Source organism: Myotis myotis, unplaced genomic scaffold, assembly GCF_014108235.1.
Source record: "Myotis myotis isolate mMyoMyo1 unplaced genomic scaffold, mMyoMyo1.p scaffold_m19_p_1, whole genome shotgun sequence".
Classification (NCBI taxonomy): Eukaryota; Metazoa; Chordata; class Mammalia; order Chiroptera; family Vespertilionidae; genus Myotis; species Myotis myotis.
The window spans coordinates 65824263-65831319 of record NW_023416313.1 but is presented as its reverse complement, the minus strand read 5'-3'; the positions used below and the strand labels follow the sequence as shown (position 1 = coordinate 65831319).

Sequence of the window (7057 nt, the reverse complement as noted above, 5' to 3'; positions counted from 1 at the left end):
AACGCAAACAACTTGGTAGGTATAACAAGTGAAATAATGATCAACTAGGATGCTTTTATAATTATAGTCTCTCCTGATAGATGAAAGCACTGACCATCTTAAAGAAGATTTTAAGATAGTAGAGATAAGGCAGGACTAGAAACAGCCAAATAGAATCACATAAAAGAAAATTTAGATTAGAATCATGGGACATCTGTGTACACTAATGTATCAGCCTATGGGACACTTTTTCAAGGGAACTCCCTGTGGCTGAGTGATTTAAACATAAAGTGGGCAAAGAATTAAAAAACATAGTATGGAGAACAACTTCTCTTTAGCAAGGAAACATATTGGATGATTTTATGACCATCTCTGATACTGTTATGATTTCAAAGAGATGAAGCAAAGAAAATAGTGGTGAAACCAGGGAAGTATGAGAGTGTTTACTAGTGTGAATGTGTAAGATATGTATATACATCTACATGACATATACTATGTTATATGTGTGTGTGTGTGTGTGTATTATCATTTTCTTTTTCTTAACTCACTTTATAATTTGAAAATAAATAACCCAGGGAAGAAATATTTTTCTTGAGATTCGTGTTTCATGAAAGCAGGGTGCTTTTTCTTCTATTTCCTGCTGAACGGGAAAGGGAAAATCTTCCCTTTCCTTAGCTATTTTTCTGAAAGGTCGGAACGGAAGGTCTGCCCAGCATCGCTAACTCAAGTAACTGACAAAGAATTTTGTTGTCTTCTATTTGTTTCTCTTTAAACAATTATAAAAAGGAGCAAGTGGTACTTTTTGTAATTTCTCTTTTAAATGTCTCAGAAACTGTTGTAATAGTTCATCCTGAGGTGAAGACAGGGGTGCCTGGAGGCAAGGGGTCACACAAAACTCGAAGGCAGCCCTAGTCTGGAGAGCAGCCCCTACAGAGGCTAATGGGGCCATTTCTCCGCTAAAGCACTGCCTGAGCTTTTCTTTAGGAGTTAGGCTCATTGTTGCTTTTCTCCATCCTCCTCATACTTCAAGCTGAAAACTGTATTTCCTTTGGTAGAAACACAGTGCAAGAGGTTAAACCATTAACAGAGATGCATTGTCACTGGCTCCCCAAATCTGTGTCAGTGACAAGTGTCAGCTGTGGAATCCTTTCATCTTGGACCTTACAATGATTTATAAATGTGTAAGTGAAAATGATGAAGCAAAAGGTCTTCTTAATTTAACTTTATGTCTCTTTATCAAATATGAATAATTAGAGAACGCAATTGTAATACATGAGAACAGTCATCTTCCAACTCTAAAAAGATAAAAGAGTATGGGTGAGATCCTATGTCATTTATGTGATTGGATCTGTTGCACTAATTTTCAGTTAAATTGAATTATATATACATACATATATACATATAATCATATCATTAGTATAAAATATATATGTAAATATATATATAAATATATATACATACTAGAGGCCCGGTGCACAAAAATTTGTGCACTTGGGGGGGAGGGGGGTCCCTCAGCCCGGCCTGTGCCCTCTCGCAGTCTGGGACCCCTTGGGAGATAACGACCTGCTGGCTTAGGCCTGCTCCCAGTTGGCAGAGGGCAGGCCCAATCCCTAGGTGCAGCCCCTGGTCGGGCTCAGAGCAGGGCCAATTGGGGAGTTGGGGTACCGCCCCATCATGCACAGAGCAGGGCAGATTAGGAGGTTGTGATGCCACCCTCAGTCACGCTCAGGGTAGGGCCGATGCGAGGGTTGGGGCACCGTCCCCTGTCACACTCAAGGAAGGGTCAATGGGGAGGTTGTGGCGCCACCCCCTGTCACGCACAGAGCAGGGCCAATCAGGGGGTTGGGGCACCACCCTCTATCACCCACAGAACAGGGCCGATCAGGGGGTTGGGGTGCCGCCACTCTCACACTCAGGGCAGGGCCGATGGGGAGGTTATGGCTCTACCCCATCACACACAGAGCAGGGCCCGTGGGGGGGGGGGGGTTGGAGAGCTCCCCCCTATCAGGCACAGAGCAGGGTTGCTCAGGGGGTTGGGGCCCCGCCCCCTGTCACACACAGAGCCGCAGGGCCATCAGAGGGTTTGGGCGCTGCCCCCTGTCATGCTGATCCTGGTGCTGGGAGGCATATTACCCTTTTACTATATAGGGTAGAGGCCTGGTGCATGGGTGGGGCTGGCTGGTTTGCCCTGAAGGGTGTCCTGGATCAGGGTGGGGGTCCCCACTGGGGTGCCTGGCCAGTCAGGGTGAGGGGCTGAGGGCTGTTTTCAGGCTGGGAGTGACTGAAGTTCCCAACCACTCCTTTTTTTCTTTTCTTTTTTTTTTATTCTGGGCCAGCTTTACCTTGAGGATTGGCTCCAGCTCTTAGGCCTCCGCGTGGCTGAAAGTAGGTTTCTGGCCTTTGCTTACAATGTTACGAATCTGCTGGCTGAAGTCCGGCGGTATTTGTTACAATGTTTCTTAAACTGCCTGCTCAGAGGCCTGCAGCAGGAAAGTTGGTTTCCTCCGTCACTGAGGCAAGCAAGTCTCATGTTAGTTTCAAGCTGCCTGGCTGCCGGCCGCCATCTTGGCTGACAGTTAATTTGCATATCACGCTGATTAGCCAATGAAAAGGGTAGCGGTCGTATGCCAATTACCATGTTTCTCTTTTATTAGTGTAGATATATAAATAAATATATATAAATATATATAAATAAATATATATAAATATATATAAAAAATGTATATAAATATATATATATACACAATCACATATAATCATATCATTACTATAAAAATGAAAATAAATGAACTTCACTTGTACATGAGAATTTAACATGTGGTATCACTAATATTTACATTTATTAAAAATAGTACCTTATCTTTTCAAGGGTAAAATTCACCCAACTCAAAAAATCAGTGAAACTTTCCCACCTGTGCCCCCTCTCATCCCATGGCACTGTTCCAGCCACACAGTTCAGGGTTCTTGCTAAGCTAACACAGCTGTTGTCCTCCCACAGCTGCCATCAGGATCATCTACTAGGACCTCATCTGCTGTGAAGAGATGTTGTCCGACATCTACAAGATACGGGAGACCTCAGTCTAGCTGTGCCTGGGAGGCAGAGTCAAAGATGGTCACTAAAGCTGAGGGTAACAGTGAGGACTCGCTAATTAGTGGAAATGCTACTGCGAAAGGCCACGAGGGCAAAAGTACAGAGAGCACAGTCATCACTGGTGTCGATATTATCAGGAACCATCATGTGCAGGAAGCTAAAAGAAGCCTACAAGAAGTACATCAAGGATGACCTGAAATCAATCAATGCCCTGGCCAGTGTGGCTCAATTGGTTGGGCATTGTCTGGTGCATGGAGATTCCCAGTTAGGGCACATGCCCCCTGGTTGCGGGCTCCAGCCCCTGTAGGGGGCATGAAGGAGGCCGCCGATCAACGTTCAGCTCCCACAATGATGTTTCTCTCTCTCTTCTTTTATCTTCCTTTTTCTCTAAAACAATAACAACAAAAACAAAAACAACAGAGACCTGCAAGAGTAAAAACTTTTATGACAAGGCTACAGAACAAATCCAGTACATCCTTGCTGATTTCAGAACTGCCATTTCTGTATTGGTGAAGATATGAATCCAGATGGCCTGGTTGCTCTGCTGGACTATGTGAGGATGGTGTGACCCATATATGATTCTCTTTAAGGATGGTTCATAAATGGAAAAAAACATTAACAATCTGGCAATTTGGACCTATCACCTGTCATAGTAACTGTCTGCTGTTTTTCTCCACACACCACAACAGGACAAATCATATGGATGGTATACTGAGCACTTCATTTATCTTGACCTTAATTTATTTGGAGCAGAGGAATTATTTTTAAGAAAAGCATGTCATCTAGGTTGTCTAAAAATAAAATGCATTTAAACTAAAAAAAAAAAAAAAAGAAATCACTGAATATAGAACCTTGCTCTCGCTGGTTTTCTCCAATGCAAATTTCACAAAAAATTAACAGACAAATGGAATGTGGAAAGTTGAGAATCTAAGTATTCTATGGGTGGCTAAAATATAAACTTCAATAGCTTTGGAATCATAAGGACACATTCTTGTCATTGTAAAGAATCTGTTTAAGTAGTTGGGCCTGTGTCTTTTAGTTCTTGCTGTCATTATTAAATTCAAAAAATTTAGTGTGTCTCCATTTGCATGATTCTGCACTGATCCTCTGAAAGCAATCAAGACCAGATCCTTTTTAGAGCCTCTAATTCCTACTTTGTTGACACCCACAACAATTCTTATTCTTTGAGATCAGTGTTCTCATTTGCTTAAGTATAATGAGTTGCCTACGATTACATAGTACAACTTTTTCTTTCTACTTGCTTAGGAAGAAATCCATAAAAGGACTATTGCCACCTCATGTGTTCATAAGTGACAATCCTGGAGATGAGGTGGTTTTCTGGCCAATGACAGGACTTCCATTACATTCAAGTTTTTTTTGTATGGAATTACTGTATCATTTCCAGGAGAAGAGCTAGGCATTGGCTTTGCAGAGTTCACTGATCCATTATACCCAAGTGCTAGAGAGGAACAGAGTTGGGGACAGAACCTGATTTTGACGTTTTCATCCTACATAGGAGAATAGTGATGATAGGGAGGAAGGAGAGCCCTTCAGTGTAGCGTAAGAACCAGTGAAAGACTCGGTCCTGCCCTGTTCTCTGTAAAACTGAAGGTCTGTGTATTCCGAATCCCTTTGCACACATCTTAGAGATGAGAGGTTACTAAATCTGGTATATAGATTTTTATACCAAGATATATAGAGAAATTACTCCAGAAAAAAAATAATGATCTTAACAATAAAAGAATCACTTACACTAGATGCAAATAATTTACTTTAAAACTGCTTCATCTCTCTTGAAAATGTGAAGGGAGACCAATCCGCATGGAAGACATGGGGTAACAACCAGCACAGTCTGAGGGCAGAACAAGTGACCCAGGGAGGGTTCTTAAACCAAAGAACAGTTTCAAAACTTAGTAACTCCAGTCCATTGGCTCTTCTTGCTGAGATGCCTGGTCTGACAGGAAGGGGTTCGCGTGATAGTTGGAAGCAGAGGTAAAATAAGGATGAAAAATGCATGGATTCAGCCTGACCCCCAGAAAGTGTTGCACAAACATGAAGCCGCTTGCAGTGGTCATAGGACACAAACCTAAACTTCCCCAAAAACTCAACAGAGGGACCACTCTCCTACAGTGTTATTTATTTATTTTTTAAATATATTTTATTGATTTTTTACAGAGAGGAAGGGAGAGGGATAGAGAGTTAGAAACATCGATGAGAGAGAAACATTGATCAGCTGCCTCCTGCACACCCCCTACTGGGGATGTGCGCAAAACCAAGGTACATGCCCTTGACCGAAATCGAACCCGGGACCCTTCAGTCCGCAGGCTGACGCTCTATCCACTGAGCCAAACCGGTTAGGGCTCCTACAGTGTTATTTAGGGCCCTGCATTTGATAGTATAGATGAAACACGAAGTGGTCAATTAAATTTTCAAACATTTCAGCTTGAACTGAGAACTATTTTCTGGATACCACTAAGTAGTTGAGAAGATTTAAAATGTGCATATGTAATAATAGTAATATGTGTAATATTGCTAAATATACTAATATATACTATATATAATAGTAATACTAATTATAATAATAGTAACAATTTATAGTAAATTGAACAGTAATTATAGATCAGGTTTGTGATAGACTAAGCCTAAATTATCTTACTTATTTTTCACAGCAACTTTATGAGGAGGTATGGTCATTCCTATTTGATACATGGATAGATTGATGTTTAGAGCATTTTGGAAACTTTCAGAGTTCTCAATTAATACATTTGGCCTTCTAAACTAAGTTCACCTGACAATATGGGCCACACTAACCATTGTTAGGCTGGGTTACAGAGCTATTTGGGAAAAGTGGGACTGTCTACAGATGGCAGAACACACATTGTCCACAGTAGGGCAAAGATGTAGTAGAAACTATGGAGAAGTAGACAGCAAGGAACACTGTGAACTTTCAGATTGTCCAGATTTGATTAATACTGTTTTTCTACAAAAAATAGTATTATTGATAGTCCTAATTTATTTCTAATTATGTTTTTAACTGTTTTGCCACTAAAAATATAATTTATACTCCTTTAGTCCTCTATAATTTTCTTATCAGAATCCAATGAATGCATACACATCTAGAATACAGATAATAATTTTTTAAAAAAGCCTGAAAATACACTTTTAAAAACCTGTAAAACAAAACTGAAGAGGAATTTATTTATAGAACTGATTCAACATGTCACATTTATCCACCTCCATACACTTTTCATTTGTACCATCTGTACATCTATTTCTAGAATCCTTGATTAAATTTTTCTATTTGGAAAACTGGGGAGAAATTATATAATTATGAAACATGAAATTGTAATAATCCCCTTAGTGCTTGCTTAATTTATAAAATGTATATTCAAGTATGGTAGACACCTTTAATCTTAAGAGTATTATTATTAGTTAATGACTATTTTCTGTACTTGCATAATGCCAAACAGCTGGATAAAAATGAGAATTGTAGTCAGTCTTCTGGAATTTTTTCACTTGATGCCACAAATGCTGATAGTTATCATGTCAAGTGTGATAAAGATAGATCAGCTACAGGCCCATGCTCTTCTTCTCCTGGGTGCACACAACTCAGGCACGTTTCCAGATCCTTTGCAACAGAGTCCAGTTGAATGACAGCGTTTTAACCAGTGGAAAGTGAGTGAGCGAACCTGTTCCATTTCAAGGCCTAGACCTCCCATATCTCTCTCTCCATTTTTTTATTTTCCAGCTCACTGGTGCCGTGGCCACAAACTCCATCCTGGGATAAAGTTGGAAGCTACATATTAAACGTAGTAGAGTTACTGTTATGTGTCTTCTCCTTGTCTATGTAGATCTGGAAATTTTCTCACCCCCACTCCCAAGTTTCCTACCACTACACTGCCTTGTGAGCAACAAAGATTTACTATTGTCTTAAGACTTTACATATCAGGATTGATTTATTTTCTACAACCTGGTCTCCCTTAACTT

The 7057-nt window shown here is 40.4% G+C and overlaps 1 pseudogene; it reads left to right on the top strand.

Annotated features, from left to right (window-relative positions):
* Positions 1-2994: 2994 nt before the first annotated feature.
* Positions 2995-3723, top strand: LOC118654374 (annotated as a pseudogene).
* Positions 3724-7057: the final 3334 nt, after the last annotated feature.